This window comes from Suricata suricatta, chromosome 2, assembly GCF_006229205.1.
Source record: "Suricata suricatta isolate VVHF042 chromosome 2, meerkat_22Aug2017_6uvM2_HiC, whole genome shotgun sequence".
Classification (NCBI taxonomy): Eukaryota; Metazoa; Chordata; class Mammalia; order Carnivora; family Herpestidae; genus Suricata; species Suricata suricatta.
The window spans coordinates 17,858,639-17,877,720 of record NC_043701.1 but is presented as its reverse complement, the minus strand read 5'-3'; the positions used below and the strand labels follow the sequence as shown (position 1 = coordinate 17,877,720).

Below are 19,082 nucleotides of genomic sequence, written 5' to 3'. Positions count from 1 at the left end.
AGGAAGACTTGGTCGATGTACTTTCAAGAAGTTGCTAGAACAGCAGTGCCACCTCTCTGGGCCTATGCGTCGTCTATACCGGTCCCAGAGGAAGTACTGGGTCTCTTCACGCCCTCTGTTGTGCAGAGTTGCTAGCCATGTCTCCCTGTTGCCAAATCTGAGGAGACAAAGGGGAGGTGGAGAGGGAGGTGATGTGGAAAACCTGTGAGGATCGTCAAGCCTGTAGGACCCTGCCTAGCTGAGTTTCTGGCACTATACTTATTCTGGAAAACATTACCTACTAAAAAAGACCTAAGCTTTTTTTTGTCAGTTGTTTTTATAACACATGTAGACATATTTTCAGGGGGCTGTGCCTCTTTCAGGTTAGAGTTTAGTCTGTACACCAGGCCTGGGTCCTGGCCATTGCAGGCTTTAAAATTGTAGAACAACTTAATTTAATTTTGTATACACGGCTACTTTTAAAAGAAATATGCTATGAAGGCTCCCTTGATCAAAAAGCCTTCCCCACCCCCACCCCCCTAAACATATGGACTGTTAACTTCTTGTTTCATAGACTGTGCTTTCTTTTTAAAGTTGCATTTGTGTTCTACAAGACAGCCTCTTTCTCCAAGATTAACATTTCTTATGATTGTGCCTGACAATGGATTCACTTCCAGAGGCCCTGCTAAGGATAACCAAAAAAGGGCATGTAGCTGGCTGGTTTTGGCAGCCTGCACGCAGTTTCAGAGCTTTTTAGGTCTTGGTTTTTCTGATGAGTGATTTCCTGAGCATGCCTAGGGAATGACAGGCATCTCCACAGGCAGGCTGCATCCACCTCGGCCGGGGTGTCGTCATTGGCTGCCTATTAGAAAAACTACAGGACAATGCATACCACCGACTGCCGACTGCCGACTGTAAACATAGGGGATATGTGTTCACTTAGCATGGACTTCTGGGAGGGGCTAAGGAAGGGCGGTCTGGAGTTTTATTGAATAGAGCAGTGTGTATTAGGCTGCCTGCCTGCCTGCCCTCTTGCTGTGCTCCTGCTGGAGAAATCAGTCCTTCCTTTCCGACTTAGTCCCCAGGAAGAAGTTGCAGCCTGCGAGGTAAGCCACCGAGGGCTTTCTTTTAATCTGTTCCAGAGAGTCTGGGGGCTTTCTCCGGGTTTCAGTCAGCATTCCTGCATAAGGTAGCTGGAGATGCAAGATTGTAAAAGCCAATAAACCATGCAAATTCTCAGAGCCAGACTGGGCTTTGCTGCCCTGCAGATGTTCCCGGAAGACAAACAGGATGAGATTTCAAGTTCTGTTCTTGGAGTTGGGACGGAAGGAGGGATCACCTAGGAGACTTATACTCCGGGACCACTGGCAACCTTGATAAGGAAAGCCTTTTGTTTGGGAGTGCGATGCGGATTCTACCTGAGAGCCACAGGCCAGGGTCAGCAGGCATGCCCTGCCAGTCTGCCCACACCAGTGGTCAGACGCCTGCATCTTTTATTACTAGAGAGCTAAAGGGGTTTTGCTTTAGAAACAGCAACTCTTTAGGTTAATGAGAAGCCAAAAAGTAATGGTTCTTAACCAAAGCAATTTACATATTATTCTGCTACCAGTGTTTAAAGCTGGACTTCTCCAGCTGCAAGGAAATAAGGTCAGAGTTCGTGGAAAGAGCATTTAGCACCAGTTGGGTTAATGTAACTGATCTGATATTTGCCAAGACAGGAAGATGCCTACCAAGGTCTGTTTCCTATAAAACCTAATAAAGAGAGAATGCATGTGCTAGTGGGTGTGTTTTTAGAAATCACATTTAACCTCCTACCAAACTATTTCTTCACAAATCTTATTTTTCTATTTGAAAGTGTGCCCCTGACTACAGAATTTGAAAAGATGTAGTTTGCAAGTGTGTTCCAGAAAGGGAGAAGCAGGCTTTCGTTTCAAGATAGTCAGACATATTTGGGCATCTTAAACAGTAGTACAAGGCAGCCAGTTGGTAGTAGCCTGGAATTCCTTTTAGAAAGAGCCGATTGTAAAGGGTGGGGGAATTTTTGTGCTGTGGTAATACATGGTCAAAAAAAGTGGATGAGAACAAAGTACTTGGTATTCATAGATCCCTTCTGTTAACAGGGCTCTGCAGATGGACTTGTAAACTGGAATAGTAAAATCTGTCTAATGTGTTTGGCAAAACCAGGCATGTATGGCTGGAGCTTGAGGGAGGACTAGGTGGTATGTGGCAAGAAGGGCAAGTCTGATAATTTTTAAATAAAGCTGGATATCAAAGGTTTCCAGCTCCAAACAACGGACTCAATTTGATTTTATTCTGTCTAGTGAGATGGCTTTGTGTTGAGATTCATTAAATAATCTTTTCTCTTTGTATTTAGAAGTTTGGGGATAATTTTCTTGAGAATGCCTCTCTCCTCCTAGAAGTGATATATGAGAACAGAGTTCCCTGTGAATTTTCCCGGAACAGTTCGGAGTAAGTGTGGGAGAAAGGGCTGCAAGCGAAAGCTATAGTTTGATTATTCTCCTTCCCTCAAAGAGATCAAGTTCCAAACTATTTTCACAGTGTTTTTAATGTCGATCAAAATATGGAGAGCAATTTCTTTTTCAACTGTTCTCTAAACCATGTAGGGAATGCAGTTTGGAAGGAAATCTATAATCTTCGGATTTGAGGATAAATTCCAGTTTGAAACCAAGATTTCCAAATCCCTGAAAGTTCAAACTTTGCTGCCACCACTCTCTCCTCTCTTCCTTAAGTGCTCCCCATCCCCCAACAACCACAAGAAGGCATTTTTTTTGAAATAAGTGTTCTACTTCCTATAGGGATATGAGGGAGCAAGGGGATTTGATATTTTACTTTGTACTGAACTTGAGGCAGCTCTTTGTGCTACTTTCCTCCAGTTGAATATTAGCTAGAACACATCTCCCCAAATGGGGAGGTAAACGGAGCACAATGAAACTGCAGTGCAAAAAAATTATTCTAATAAAATTGTTTAATAAAGAGAAATATAGTGGCAAAGGTCTGGAACAAAGCGTCACTAATAAAAAATTGGTCTCAGTACACACAAGGAATGTACAATGGATTGATCCATAGGTAATATGCTGGGTTGTTTCCATTGTTCAAAGCCAATGGAATAAATAGAATGAATTAAACAATCCAGATCGAAAAATTTCTTTAAATAAATACGGAATTCTTGCATTAAAGAGAAGGACCAGGTTCAAATTGCAGCATAAAGGATTTAAAGGAGATACATAAATGCATGTCCTGATGGTGAGGCTATTAACGATTGTGATTGGCTTCTGTGATTGGTCTGAGGATTTCCTGCTCTGTGACAGATAGTATAGGTTCTTGAGTCCAGCCTGGGTATTCTGTAGTCTGATAAGCCTAAAATGCACCTCAGTAGGCCTTTTCTTTTCTTTTTTAAGTTTATTTATTTGAGAAAAAGAGAGAAAGAGAGAGTAGGAGCAGGGGAGGGGCAGAGAGAGAGAGAGAGAGAGAGAGAGAGAGAGAGAATCCCAAGCTATTAGCAACAGAGCCCAACCTGGCACTTGATCCCAGGAACCATGAGGTCATGACCTGAGCCAAAACAAAGAGTCAGACACACTTAACTGACTGAGCCACCCAGACACCCCTCAGTAGGTGTTTTCTTAAAAATGCACATAATTGTCATGGAGACAACCTCGTGGTAGCATGGCTGTTCATCAGTGATTCCTTAGCAAGACAGAAAAGTGACATACAGACGGGCATGTAAATTAGCTTGATCCCCATCTGCTTGCGGTCCCTCACATGTCTTGGAAATGTGCTGGGATGAGGGTGTGGTGGGGGGTCAGGGGAAAATGCTGACCAAGTGGTATGCAAATAACATGGTAGGCCTAAGGAGGAGGTTAGATGTGCCAAAGAATTTTCAGACTTTAAATAAGTTATCTGGGTAAATTCTCTCAGAGCCTAAAAATAGAACTATTAGATACTTCCTGAAAGTCCTTCATCTATGAAGCAAATCCAAGTTTGTCTTTAGAGAGATGCCCATCAGTTCTGAATCCCTGGGTAATTGAAGGAGATACTTGTAGCTCAGGCTTAACTTAGGAGCACCACCATGAGAGCTCAGTCCTAGCACTAGTTCCCTCTCAGATAGCCCAGACCTCTGAAGCCATTAACTCTTTGACCTCATATGTGGAATGGGCATTCAGCTGCTTCTCCTACCTCACATAGTAGTTAAGATGTCCAAATGAGATGAGGCTGTTTGCCCCTCTTTTCTGTAGGCTATATGCTTCAACCTATGTGCAGTCTGAGGCCTTTGGACATTATGTTCATCTTGACTGGTACCCTCCACTTCTTACCTAGCATCCCTGATTATCTGTTCCTTCCTCATATTTGAGGACCCTTGAATGGCGCCTCCTGAGTCTTAATGCTTTCTAGAACCCTGAGCCCAGAGTCCCTGGAATACTGGTCCACCCCAGTATTGTATAAATTTTGGCCTTGGTGATCAGTGACCAAGAGAACACAAGTATCAGGAGGCAGAATAATATGGTTCATCAGTGGTGCAAGGCCCTATCCAGGAATCTAGAAACCTGAAGATCTAGTTGAGTAGAAGACCAATGACAAGGTGCCGACAACAGAAAGGCCTTAGTAAATGAGGCAGCTTCTCTGCCTCCAGCCAAAAGCATGGAACTAATCCCAGCATGTCAAGCCCGGGCCTCGTAGAGAGGGTGAGGTAATGAGGAGCACCTGGCTGTGGTTCCTGTTGGTATTGAGACCAGACTGCCCCATGGATCTAGCCTCTTCTTCTGTTTCCCTCAATATTTAGTATTCCCAGCTGGCTCTCTTGTGACTGACCCCTGGTGGCCTCCCTAACTTCCCTAGCCCCAGTCCTCTCTCACTCCCAGCTTCCCTAGCTCCTCTGCCTCCAGTCCACACAAGGGCTTTCCTGATTCAACACTGACAATTTGCAATGCCCCAGCTTTAGGAGGAAGCCCAGAAAACAGCAGAAGGGTCAAGATAGGAGAAGACCTCTTCAGTATTTTTTAAGCAGAGCGCGGAGAAGTTAGAGCAGCCAGAGTAGATGTTGGAGCAGTCTCTGTGGAAAAGAGTCACTCTACTTTTCACCTCCAAACTCATCTTTGGCTTTCAGTGAGTGACTGTGGGAGGAGGGCGGGAGGGAAGGGATGGCTATGGGCATGCAGGAGAGGTGAGGGGGCAGCCCTATCAGTTGTTCTTCCCTGCCTTGTTGCCATGGATACCTTTGAAACTTGATAAAAACTCAACCCTCGAGGTCCTTTGTGAACCCACCTTTTGAGATTGGCAGGTGAGAAGCCATGAGCCTGGGAAGGTTGGGTTGGAGAGTGAGGTAAGGTCTTGATTTCCATTGGAGATAAGGGTGGATGAGAACAGAGCATGAGTTGAGGTGTCCCTTCCTGTTTGCAAGGCTTTTTGAAGGAAGAAAGGACGGTGTAAATACACAGTTACATAGAAGGAGATGACTTCATATGACCTCCATTTCAAAGAAAAGGAGATCATCTCTGGAGAAGCAGTTTTCCGTGGGGAGCTTGTAGGGGCTGGAATGGCTCCAGTGGCGTGCATGCTGAGAGCACCAAGAGCTTAATAAAAGGAGTGCTAAGCAGCGGTCAAGGAGTAGTTGGAGGAAAATAAATATTGGCAGGAGGGGTATTTTAAATGAATTGAGTATTCTTAGTAAGCACTCATTTAGTACATGGCTTTTCTTTAAATATAAATATAGTATGTGTGTATGTATATGTGTATATATATATTTATCTATATAGATATAGATAGATATTTCAGTGGTGGAGAACTTGAAGATAAATTGCTTTTTAATTTCCTGAGGTTTCTGGCATTGTTTTTGAATATACAGATGAAAACATTGGCTATAAGGAAATCATCTTACTTGGAGAGGGACATACTAAATAGGAATTTATAATTAGTTCCTTTCACACCCACATATAACATTCCATCTCCTTTGTCTCAACCTGCGGAACTAGGCAGGTATCACTTGTGTGCTAAAAGATGGGCAGGACCAGGGAAAAGTGCCCAAGAGGTCCAGGGGCCAGAAGCATTAAGGACATTAGTTCCATGGGGGCGGGGGGTGGATATAAAGGATAACAATGGACTAACTTGTGAATCACAGCCCACTAAATAAAAAGAAAACAGCAAAAATCAGAAGGCAGGCAGAGGTTTAAAACCAAGAGCTAGATTACCAAGGCAGTGTGCAGTACGGTAACACGGAATAAGTAGAGTTACTAGGCTTCAGCAGCTTTAAGGAAGGGGCAGGATTCTAAGGTACATATGGAGTAATAAAGGGATGGGATTGCAAGGAAATCAAGAAGAGAAGCCACGATAGGATCAGGGTTCAAAGAGAATGGGGTTGAAACCAAGGTGGGTCCAAGTATCTCAGCAGAGGTCTCTGTGCTTCTGTTAGTGTAACTCAGCTGCAACACACGTGGCTGCTGCTTCCTGTTGTTCTGCAGGCTAGAAAATTCCTTCAGTGCTTCCTGATCAGATTCAGAGAGAGGAGACCTGACTGGTTCAGCTGATAACTATTGTCTTTGGCAAATCCCTGAGCAGGAGAAGGTATCAGAGGTTACTGGTGTGCTTATGGATGAATTCCCAGTGGGTCTGGAGCAATAGTCCTCATCACCCTTGGGGAAAATAAAAAGGCCAGTGGACATTTACTTAGAAGAGAAAGGCACGGAAGGTAAATTAGCTTAAATGTCCAACAGCTACCAATGAAAGTCATTCTAATTTTGTGTGACTGAATTCCTGGAGAGGCAAACATTCAGTGTCCAGGTCATACAGTATTTGATGACCACTTAAGCATTGCCCAGTGAACCAATCTTAAGGGAAGTTAGCTTGGAAGCTTGCACTGCTGATAATTGAAAAAATAAGAATTACCCATTTGAGAAAGATTCTAAAGAAAAATACTTGAGTGTTTTTGTTGGCAAGAAACTTCATATGAGTCATAGGTGTGCTATGGCTCCCCCAAAACTAAGGCAATCTTTAAAATTCAATAAATAATGACTTCATAATTCTAATAAATAAAAACGATTACCTCTCAATGTAAGTGACAGAACTTCATAAGCTTAATGCATCAAAGCTAGGGTACTCAGTCAGTGGAGGTTTCAGTGCTAAGCGACGTTTGTAGTGTGATCTTTCATTCACTGAACACCTGTATGATGGCTGCCACGGGAAGTGAAAAAACCAGACCAAACCAAAACAATGTGCTCTACTCTTGGCTTGTTCCTCAGAGAAGTATTCACAAATTTGCATCCTGGAATGAGTGTCAAAGGAGGTCCAGGAGGGTCAGGAGGACGGAATATGAAGAACAGATAAGGGATCTGGAGCTGTAAATCCCAAAGGAAGGAAAATGAGGGGCCACATGGATGTCCTCAAATATTTGGAGTACTTTTATATGGAGAGGGGAGAAGGTGTTTGTGTTTCTCAAGACAACAGCACTGAATACATGTATCCTATATTTTTAAGCTGGGCAGGATCTTAGGAGGCATTTAGCTGAGGGGGTGCATCTGCTTGCCAGCTCCCAACAATTGGTAGGGACCGTTTGGAACAGTGTATTGAAAACGGTTCTGAGGCTGAGTCCTGGGCTCACTGGAGGCAACAGATGCTGCCATTGACAGTAATGTCTGTTGTGGAAAAAAAGGGACATTACTACTCAGGTACTGTGTATTTCACACCATTGATGTGGTCCGTAGGTTCCTTAACTCTGCACGTTGAATCCCTGGGAGGCCACAAAATTATTGCAAGAGGTTAACAAATCCATATATACAGCAAATGTTTTTGACAAACTGAGGAAATAATACATCTTATATAATATGTGGTACTATTTTTCTAATTATATAGATACATTATGATGATAAAATGTTAATTGACTTAAAATAGTTACTGAATTCATAGTAGCATATGGTATTGTATTTTCTTACCCAGCTAGTGAACTTAAAACGTATATTATGTGGAAGTTGGGACAAGAAATATATGATTTTAAGAAGAAATGCTTTAAAAAAAAGAACCAGTGATTTTTCATTTTCCAGATCAGAAACTAAAGCCTAGCCACACCAAGTAAAATTATACATGCATCTGTATGTTTCTTTGATTAATGTCAGTAAGATTTATAAGGGCAAGAACATCTTTTTTTTTTTTCATTAACATATACCTAGTTCCTGGCATATCACAGAGGCCCAATATCTATTGAATGAAAGAACAAACCAAGTAACTTGACCAAATTCTCCCAGTTAATTAGTGGCAAAGGCAGTTTTGAAACACACAGCTCCTAAGTCCCATACTGCTAACCATTTCAGTCTACCGGATTGCCTCTCCTGAAAGAAGCAAGAGAGAATGTCCTATTTTAACAGTTCATGGATTTGAATTATACATTGCAGCCTGATTTGCCTATGGTCTGTAGTTCAGTAGATCTTAACTAGCATCTTAATCAGGATCAACTGTAGGCCTTTTTGAAAACATACATCCTTGAGTCCCATCCCCTGGAGATTGTGATTCAGTGGGTCTAGAGCAAGGTCCAGCATCTGTAGTTTGTAAAAACTCTCTGGTGTCTGCTAAAATCCCCGGCTCAGAAACAGTTCTGTACATATATGCTTAAAATAATTTATAGTAGATGTGTGGAGTAACTTATTCCTCAGAAGCCTAGTTGTTTAGTTTCAAATAATTTACTTCTGAAAGTTACAGCTGTATATTCCAAATAATCAGTTTTCCCAAAGAGTCTCTTTGCATGAGCTAGAATATTTATCTGAAAATTCCTCCGGCTTCCCATACTCTCTCGGTTTGGGCGCAAAGCTATCAACCCTGTAAGGTCAAGTTTTCTGATGAGATTTCCAGTTGCTTTTGTAAAGCATTGGAAATGTGGCACGAATAAAATTTCTCATGGTATTTCTACTTCCTGTTCCAGCCACCATTACTAAGTGAAATTTAGGGTTTGGGGGAGGGGTGAATTGAGGAAAAATTTTCTCTCTACGTATTTCTGTCCTTAGGATGTTTATTTAGATTACTTTAGATATTTAACTTACCAGGAAAAACAGAAGATGTTTTTCTCTGTCCTCAGCCTTGTGGTGAGGAATGTACAAATTCTGAGCGGAAGAGGGAAGAAGCTTCCTCCACCCTACCCCTGCATCTCCTCTGAGGCCAGGGCCATCACAGCCTCTGGTTTAGGCGCTTCTGTGGATGGCCCTTTCAGAAGCATCTGAGCCCTAAGAGACAAGAGGCGTCAGGCAAATGCTTTTGCAGAACTGAAAATCCACCTCCAGGGTCAACAGTAAGGAATTACATCCTGAAGGTGTAATTTGTGCAGAAGACTCTACCGTATTCAGAGCACCAAGGACAGGAATTATATTCCCTGAGGGTTGTGGAGCTAAAAGTATCTCTGCATGAGTAACTTGGTCCAGTGGGAACGCCAGAATTGCTGCTGTATTTGTACCGAGACAGGTTTTCAGAGCAGGGCTTCACTGTGTACGTGAAGGCAGGGCTCACTGGAGAAGAGCAAGGAATTCGATTGGGATCCACATGCATAATGACACCACACTGACTCGGTCTCATGTCCCTCTGACACTCTCCCCCCTCTCCATACACCCTACACAGTAGTATGGGAAACCAGCTCATACTAGTTCTCAAAGGCCAATTGTTAAATTTTCAAGATTTTGAGAACCAGCTGTTAAACTAGTCATCATTAGAAGTTAAATTAGATAAATGTATAATTAATTATATTAAAAACCAAGGTAACAAACACTCAAAACTAATTCCTCCCTAATAATTTCCTTGTGCTTTATTATTATCTGTGATCTGGAAGTTAGTTCCATTTATTGTATCTGTATGATGGAAGAACACCTCTGAAATGAGCAAATGCTACAAATCAGACTCCCCTCCTCTCCCTTCACCTCCCAGAGCTTGTTGTGAAACACGGAGGAATACACCTAAGGTATCAAGTTGATAAAATTAGGCTCTGCACGAGGGAGCCAGTCAGAATACCTCCGCTACTTCGTTGCACGCAGAGTCATGATGTATGCTTCCGATTGCATCATTATGCATTGCATTATTTGTTCGTTGATTATTTCTTATGCTCTAGAACATAAGCACCATGAATCAGAGACTTTGTCTGGGTTTTTCAGTGCTGTGACTTGAAACTAAAAAAGTGCCTCACCCTACACATAGAAAAGAGTTAATGAGTAAAGAAATAAATGTCCATAATTGCTTACTGATAAAGAAAGCTGAAGCCAGTATTCACATTTGAACTCATTGATTCCTCTCTAACTTTGTGATTACTGAGTGCTTAGAACAGTGCCTGGCACATGCTAAGTAGCATATAAATGTTTATTAGATAAAAAATAAAACAAGGAATCTCCATACAGATAAGGAAACTAAGCTACAGTTAGGCTAAGTAATATGTCTAAGGTCCACAACCAGTAAGTGGCAGAGCCAGGATTTGAACCTGGATAATCTGGCTCCATGGTCCACAATGCTGTGCTGCCTGTTGCTAATTACTCCAGTGATGGAGACCCCTGGTTTGTATGGCTCCAGAGGTGTGACCTATTTGAGAACAGACTTTGGAATCCAGATAACTTGAGTTTACATCTCAAATTTACTGTTTTCTAGACTGTTCACCTACAAGAAGGGGATAATTATTCCTCCAATTATAAGGATTAGAAATAAACTGCTTTGCACATGCGGGCACTGAACTAAAAATCATCAGCTATCAGCTATGACTTCCTGTGAGCCGATCTATAGGCATAGACCCTCATTAGTTCCCATGCTCCAAGCCACACTCTCCCAGGTTGGCTACTCCATGGCCATTGTGTGAATGGAGCAGAAGCAGCCAACTTCTTTCATGTCAGGCTCTCCATTGGGTAGGACTAGGACCAGGAGATATCAGTTATAGGAAGCCCTATTTCAGGTCAGCATAAGCACTTTCTAACCAGATCAATCTGTCTCTGGAGCTTGCACAGCCCTGCTCTGCAGAAGCAGACAACCTCCACCACTCCTTTCAGCCACAGAGTTTTCTTCTGTACCGTTATCGTTGAATGTGTGCTGCCTTTAATATTCTAAACCATATTTATCTGGTATGGCTAACGGGATTTATTATTCCCAAGGCTGGATGGTTTAGTAGGTTCTAGTTAAGTTTGTTTTGTTTAATTTTTTAAATGTTTATTTATTTTTGAGAGAGAAAGACAGACAGAGTGCAAATGGGGGAGGGGCAGAGAGAGAGGGAGACTCAGAATCCAAAGCAGGCACCAGGCTCTGAGCTGTCAGCACAGAGCCCAACACGGGATTCAAACCCATGAGCTATGAGAACATGATCTGAACCAAAGTCCGATTCTTAACCGACTGAGCCACCCAAGTGCCTCTAGTTAAATTTTTGACCTGGAATGAGAGGGAAGAGCAAGGAAAGAATGAGAGACAGAAGAGACAACTGAGACTTATCTGGAGAAAAAATACTGAATTTGGGAGGGACAGTGAATAAAAATGGATGATGGATAGTTATCGCTAGCCCTTATAGGTTAGAGATAGTTAAGAAGATAAGCTATTTCATTCAGATATGTTGCTGGCACACTTGCTAAGTGACAGGCACTACTAGTCCAAGATAACCACCTCAGGGCAGTAAAATAAATTAAAGAACTTGCCCAAAGTCACACAGCTGGCAAATGGCAGAGCCAGATTCAGTGCCACTCCCTGAATCCAACCCTTTCCATTTCCTTACAGCAGCTGTCTGTTCTGTGTCTTTCCTCAGGGATACGATGGAGACCAGAGCAGGAGGTTTCCATAACCAATCATTATAATCTGTCAGAGAGCCACACTGCAGTTCAAATAGACAAGCACGTTGTCATTCCCTGCCATATAAGGAAGCAGGGCTAAACGCCATTTCTCTCACTAGTGACTCAAGAGATAATTCGAGTGAGAGACAGGATGAGAATCTAGGCCTATTGCAGTTCAAAAAAAAAAAAAAAGCCTGCTGTAATATTTTTGTTTTTCTTTTCTGGTAGCAGAGATAGTTCAACAAGCAAGTTACACCCTTTTCCCTGATTCAGGGGAAATATTCTGGAATTATGTACTGAAAGATGAAACTCTTTATCCAAATATATGAGTCATTTTAGTTTTGTATTATGTCAAAGTTAGATATTCAAAAGGCCAAGATAGAGCTGATTCTGTGAGGATCAGGTGGGAAGTCAGGGGCTGTACCTTTCTACACAAGTTGACTCAGTAAGTTAGAATCCACTCACCTGGTCGGCCACTGTCGGATGTAGTACTTATTAATAAGTCTCCACATGTAGGTTTGATCTTCCTGCCTCAGACTCAGAATATTAGTGTGATCACTCTTTGCCTTAATACTCAATCATACTGGGGATGTCAGAACACAAGCTCTGTAACTAACTTCATGGAAGGAGAAACTGAGGCATGAGCAATTGAAATTATTTCTTAAGGATCAGCCAGTCCAGTCTTACCACAGGAAGTGCCCCTTCTTTTAGATAACTCAGAGAAGCATTGCTTCATCTTCTCAGGGAGAGGAAGACACTAAAAAGTCTGGTCAGCTTTTCCTCGCTCCCATCTTTGAGCAGACTGCTTCTGAGACATCAGTGCCTTGGGGCTGCTGAACAAAGCACCACACACCACATGGCTTCCACAATGAAACTTCCCTGTCCCACAGCTGTGGAGGCCTCCGTTCTAATCTCAAGGTGTCAGCAGTGTCAGTCCTTCTGAGAGCTCTGAGGGGAGGACTTGTTCCAGGCTTCTCTTCTTGGCTTGTAGATGGATGTCTTCATGTTCACAAGCATTCTTGCTGTATGTATATCTGGGCCCAAGTGTCCTCCTCTTAAAAGACACCAGCCATATTGGATTAGGGCCTATTCTGATGACCCGATTTTAACTTGATTACCTCTGTAAGGACCCTGTCTCCAAATAAGGTCACATGCTTATGGGGTTAGGACTTCAAAATTAGAATTTTGAGAGTGGCACAATTCAACCCATAACATGCTCTAGTTCAAAATGGTGGTGAGTATCCTTACAAAGTATTTTCTGAACCTCTGAATGCCAAAGACCCTATTGCTGGTGGTATTCCATCTACCCTCTGGGTCTAGGAGTTGCTCAGCTAGAAATCACTTGGCCTTTTGAACTTGCTCTTGACATTTACTTACTGCCTTTTGCAATACAGAATTCTGATCCAGTAAAAAGTCAAAAGAGGTCTCTGAAATGACGCACTGAAATGCAGCTTCACATACTGTGGCCTATCTGTGGAAGCCTGTGAAACCACTGTGGCAGACAGTCTGGTATGCAGCCATCAGAAGTCGGGGAGGGGGCTTGGTGGGAAGGCTTGGCTAAAGCAGCCTGTGAGTCTGAGAGGCAGAGCTCTAGCAGGATGTAAGCAGCTTTGGAGCAGCTGACTGGGAGGCAGCGACAGACAGGACTTTGTGTGCCTGTGCAGGATGGAAGGCAAAGGATGGCCCTTTGCAGTCATTTTTATACATGCTGATCATAATCATGAATCCCCATATACAAGGGAAAATATTAGAAGCTTACACATATTTGTGCTCTGAATCATTTGTCTGTTGTCTTTGTTTTCTTCTGTCTCTTCTGCATTCATTCGGAAGTTTTTATATACCTTTCCTCTCAATACTCTTCCTTAGCTTATCCGTGTTTGGCATAGTCAATTACCAGTTGCCCATGCATTACACCTTGTCTCCTAATACCTTTTTTCTTCAGCCATTGTTTCTCTCTGCCCCTTTTTAAAAGCTCTCCGTGGTTCCATTTCCTAGTTTCAGTCTTGTGGCTACACCCTGTCTTAGGCCAGAGGTGGCAGATAAGAGGGTGACAATGCCATTTATTATCCAAACCAGACCAGAACATTTCCGATAGGGAAAAGGCGGAGCTATTAATAATTTCCTTAAAATAACAGTCGTAAGTGGAGACTTGTCCCAGGCAAACTCAGACGGAGAACTATCCTGACTATGGTGTAGTTTTCGGATTCCACAGACCTCATTTCACCTAGCAACCACTGCTTCTGTTTTTGTGAGAAAAAAAAAGTGTTCCTATTCTTCTTTTTATTTCCACCCCAAAAAACTCAAGTGTGTGGTTCTATTTTTCCTTATCACCTAGTCTCTTCTCTCTGGGTCTTGAGTTCTTCTTCTCCCTTTATCTCTTTTGTTTTCGTACAGTTTTGACTGCCTCTCAGGGAGGCCACTTTGTGTGCCATTATACATGCGGGACAGATTTCCTGAATGTCTGAGCACATACGTAGACAACCACCACCACCGTCAAAGGTTACAAGCTGCTGCGGGTGGCAGATGAGCTTTTACTGGACTGTCCACCACGTCAGCGCCTTTGCCCAGAAATTAGCACAGTCTCTACACCATGTAAGCAGCTGTGCCTAGAATTGTTATGTAGACATGTTCTGTGTATGTGTCTGGCGTCTTACATGACATGTTTCTGATATGTGTGCATGTATACAATTAGAGCTGAAAATTTATGGCCTGAAAATTGAAGAGGAAATGAGAATCAAAGCTGTTTGTTGCCTTCATTATTCCTTCAGTAATTTGGGGTATTTTTGCTTCTAAAATATATGTACCAAAGGCCTAGCAAGGCTGCTGTAGGTTTAACATCTGTAGAAATAAACTTCAAGGCAAAAATATAGAATAGACATTGGCTCAAGTCCCTTTCAAGTGTAGTTCGCTTTATGTTTCAGTCACGTGCAGCTTATGGCTCATTCTGAAAAATAACTTCAGTTATCAGTTTAGGTCACGCAAGGAAGGCCTGAGCCTCCTTCTCAATTCTAAAATGAGAAAGGCAGAACATTGTCCTCTTGTAAATTACTGGAAACCAATCCATAGATACCTGAAAAACTTGCCAGTTACAGCATTATGTCAGCTGGAAACAGCTATTCTCCTTTTAATCTACTTACTTTCCTTAGGGTTTTGACTATAATTTTTCTCTCTCTTAAAAATTAAAGAATAAGGGGAAAAACAATGAAAGAAGATACTTTATGGAAGGAAGTAAGGATTTTATTAACGTTTTCTCCTTCCTAACTTCTGACCCTCTTCCTCTTTCCCTTCCCTTCTTTGTCATCCTCCTTTTTTCTTCTTCGCCTTCCTTCTCCTCCTTCCCCTCTTCCTCTTTCTCCTCCTTCTATTTTTTGTTTCTTTTCCTGTTGAGATTTTTACATTTGGAAATGTTCTGCTGTTGATAGCCATATGCTTTAGCCATGATGGCCTCATGCTTCTGTTGCTTAGATAGATACTTAAAAAAATTTTTTTAATGTTTTATTTATTTTTGAGAGAGAGAGAGAGAGAGAGAGAGAGACAACGTGAGCAGGGGAGGGTCAGAGAAGGAGGGAGACACAGAATCTGAAGCAGGCTCCAGGCTCTGAGCTGTCAGCATAGAGACTGACGCAGGGCTCGAACTCACGAACCGCGAGATCACCACCTGAGCCGAAGCTGGATGCTTGACTGACTGAGCCACCCAGGCGCCCCTTGATAGATCCTTTTAAAAAGACTTAAAAAGATAAGAAGAGGAAAAATCACAATACTTTAACCACATTCTGCAGGATAGGTATATAGTTACAGTAGTGGTAGAATGGAAATATCTACTCAAAGAGCTCTCTATTGCCCTAAAACTGGACAGAGTGATTATATCAGCCAGCCTGGAACTGCAGACCCACCTGTGTTTGAGGAAATGAGAAGTGTGGGAGGTTAAGACTTTGTTTTAACTTTCATACTTTTCTATATTTCTGTTCTTATGCTGTTAAAATAAAACAATAACTCTTTCTATTGGGAGTAGTTTTTAGCTTGCTGGCTATTTTTCCTGAGAGTATTTGCAGTGAGGTTCAAGTTTTTGAATCTTGGCTTTCATATTTTGTGGGGGCCCCAGGTTCCAGGTGGTGGTCTGATAGAAAAGTGGCCCCAGTTCCTGGCTTATGTGCACAGCTGATAGCCTGCATGACTTTGAACAGACTCCTCGTGTCTCCAGCTTCCCAAGTATAAACTGACAACGGCCTTTTCCCTTCTAACACCCAGCTAGGGAGCAGTGAGATCTTTAATGTAAAGGTGTTTAAGGTGGCAAAAGATCTTTAAAACATGGTTTTCTTTTATTTTTCCTTAGAAATATGAAGGCTTTTGCTAGTTGGGATTTTTTTTTTGAAGATCCAAGTCATCTATTCATACAGGAAACTCCTCTCGATTCAAACTTTAGAATTTGAGATTTCAAAAAATTACTCTTTCTGGGGCTGTTTCATCCCCAGTTTCAGCCTTTCCTTTTTTGCTTGTTTTTAGCTCCAGGGGCAAGCGTATTCCTTTCCATCCTCACCTTTAAAAGCTATATTGATAATTACCTTAATTAGTAGGTAAAATCCAAGGTGAAAAAGATCATTTGGACAGATTACCATTCAATTTGAACTTTTTCTCCAGTATAGTCAGAAAAGTTTTTTTGTAAGCTTTATCTGAAACCTAAGGATCATGTCACTCCCAGATTTACTAAAATTGTCTTTCATCAGCATTTACATTTCTAACACATGAGATCACTTATATGAAAGTGCTGTGCTTTGTAATGTCTTTCATTATACTATCTATAGCCATATACATTAAAGTTTAGGAATGCTCTAAGAAACTAAGAGGAAGAGTGGAAGAAAAGCGTATTTGATCCTACCAAGTGTGCTTGGGGCCAGGCTTGCACAGGCAATCATACGGGTGGGTCAAATTGTATATTTTTATTATTTTTACAATAAAATTTTATTTTAGGATACATTTTGGATTTACAGAAGAGTTGCAAGAATATTACAGGGTTCTGGTATGCCCACACCCAGTTTCCTAAATTTTAAATGTTACCATGCACATTTGTCACAACTAATGAAATAATATCGATGGCATTATTAACACAACTCCATACTTTATTTGAATTGCCTTAAGGTTTGCCTGATGTCCTTTATTTATTTTTTTAAGTCCCTTAAAGCAGAATAATGTTTAATATGGTAAAAATGTAATACATACTTCATGGAGATCTTGGTGGAACTCATAATACTTCAGTGAAAATTGCATAAACAAATTCTTTTCTTGAACATATGCCGTCTGGACCAGCAGTCTCCTGAGGACTTTCCACCTGAAACATCCTGGGCTTCCTCTGGTCTCTGGTTTGTGTCCCTTGAGACCATTAGCAGAGTCCTCAGCCTGCTCCACACTGATGCCAGATGTTGGAACCCTAGTGCTGCTGTCACTGAAGCTGGCCATCCCAAGCAGATGGTCGTGTCTAGCAGCACCTACAGTGCTACTCCACAGTTTTAGACGAAGCATTAACGTAAAAGGGTTGCCTGGCTGTTGAATTGCTGAAATTCTGCTCTTAAGTTGCATCATACCATAGCTACTTGTAAGAGCTTTGACACTAACAAAGGAGAATAAAAGCCCTTATCTGTGTTCCCCCAAATCTTGAAATCTATACATGTTGGCAATTTAAAAATATCAAAATAGTATGAAAAATATATATTATTAAAATATAAATAATGGGGGCGCCTGGGTGGCTCAGTTGGTTAAGTGTCCGGCTTCGGCTCAGGTCATGATCTCACGGTTTGTGGGTTCGAGCCCTGCGTCGGGCTCTGTGCTGACAGCTAGCTCAGAGCCTGGAGCCTGTTTCGGATTCTGTGTTTCCCTCTCTCTCTGACCCTCCCCTGCTCATGCTGTCTCTCTCTGTCTCTGAAAAATAAATAAAAAACATTAAAAAACATTTAAAAAATATATAAATTATGGAGGGGCTTGCTTTATAGAAATCATCTCAGTAATAGCCTCCCATATTCTAAGCTCCCAAACTTCCTTTGAAATATGAGTTAGCACCAGATAATAGCAGAAAGAATCTGTTAAATTCAGTTTCTGCCTTTGAGCAACTTGATGACATCAGGGAGGTGACTCAACCTTCTGAGACATCAATTCTTATAATGAAGGGGTTGAACTAAATATGGTCTCTTCTAGCTCTACTGTCGTTTGGATTTGTGGCTTTATAACTTTCCCTCATGAGGATCATTATTGTCTGTTCTATCACGGTTACTTCCTTAATGTGTTTTTACTGACAAATCACTTTTTGGAGAGGGGGAACTAAATTTAGTTCAAATAGTAATTACAAATAAGTTGCCTTCAAGGAAACTAGTTTTTTGATTCATTATAGTTGGTTTGTTTTTAAAGCTGCTTTGTGTAGAGATATAACACATACAATGAAATCAATAAAAATGAAAATACATAATGATGAGGAAATGTTGGTACCTTTCTTGGTATCTTCATATAAAAAATAATTGGAGGAAACCATTTATCAATTAGTGAAACTAATATTCTTGACTCAAAGGTAGTTCTTAACACCTTCTTAAAGCACAACAATATCAGCACTTTGAGATGATCATCTAAGTATAAATAAAACTGCTAAGACATACTTTTCATAAAATGAATGATTGGATCAGCTTCCAAATAGGAAGACATCAAAGTCAAGAAAAAGAGTAATAACTCAAGACTTGGGGTGGAAATGTTTACTAGATTTAGCCATTTGCTTTGGTCTTTCCTGTTCCACATGTAGCTATATAGTTTACATAAAAATCTGTCTCCAGAGGATCAGAAAGAACAGATTTATGGACCCAGATGTGAGTTAGCATTTCTACAGGTGTGGCTTGGCAGCTGAAAGAACATGTTGTACCAGGGATGGAGTTTCTTATTATGTAATCAATATAAATTTCCACTAGACTTTTATAGAGGTTGATAAAGCAAACATGTGTCATTTGGATTGGCCTTCTGGTGTATAAAGAGAACCTGCTTCACTTGGGACACAATGTGAAAAAATGCACCATTTAGTATTTAAAAAAGACTTGGTAGCAAATACCATCCCAGTGATCAGACAGTCATTCCAGTTCACATATAGAGGAAATAGATTATGAATAGATGAAAATGGTGTTTATGTGTTTTTCTTTATCAGGAAAGACAAGGAACAGTTCATAAATATTTATAAAAGCTCTCAGCATCTGATAGGAAAGGGCAAAAAGGATGAAAATGAATAGAAAAGTGGGGTTAAAAAAACAATACGAGAGAAAATATGAAAAAGAGTGGAATTAGTTAAACTAAAGAGGCAAATAT

General features: G+C 41.3%; 1 protein-coding gene across 5 annotated transcripts in view; it reads left to right on the top strand.

The window, feature by feature from the left end:
- Positions 1-778: 778 nt before the first annotated feature.
- CALD1 (caldesmon 1) overlaps positions 779-19,082 on the top strand; it is a 184,350-nt gene continuing 166,046 nt past the window's right edge. For 3 of the 5 annotated variants that reach the window (XM_029923041.1, XM_029923040.1, XM_029923038.1), the window contains exon 1: positions 779-1,085. The gene's annotated coding sequence lies outside the window, so the exon portion shown is untranslated. The remainder of the gene's footprint in view (positions 1,086-19,082) is intronic. The other 2 variants (XM_029923043.1, XM_029923042.1) reach the window with 1 other exon arrangement.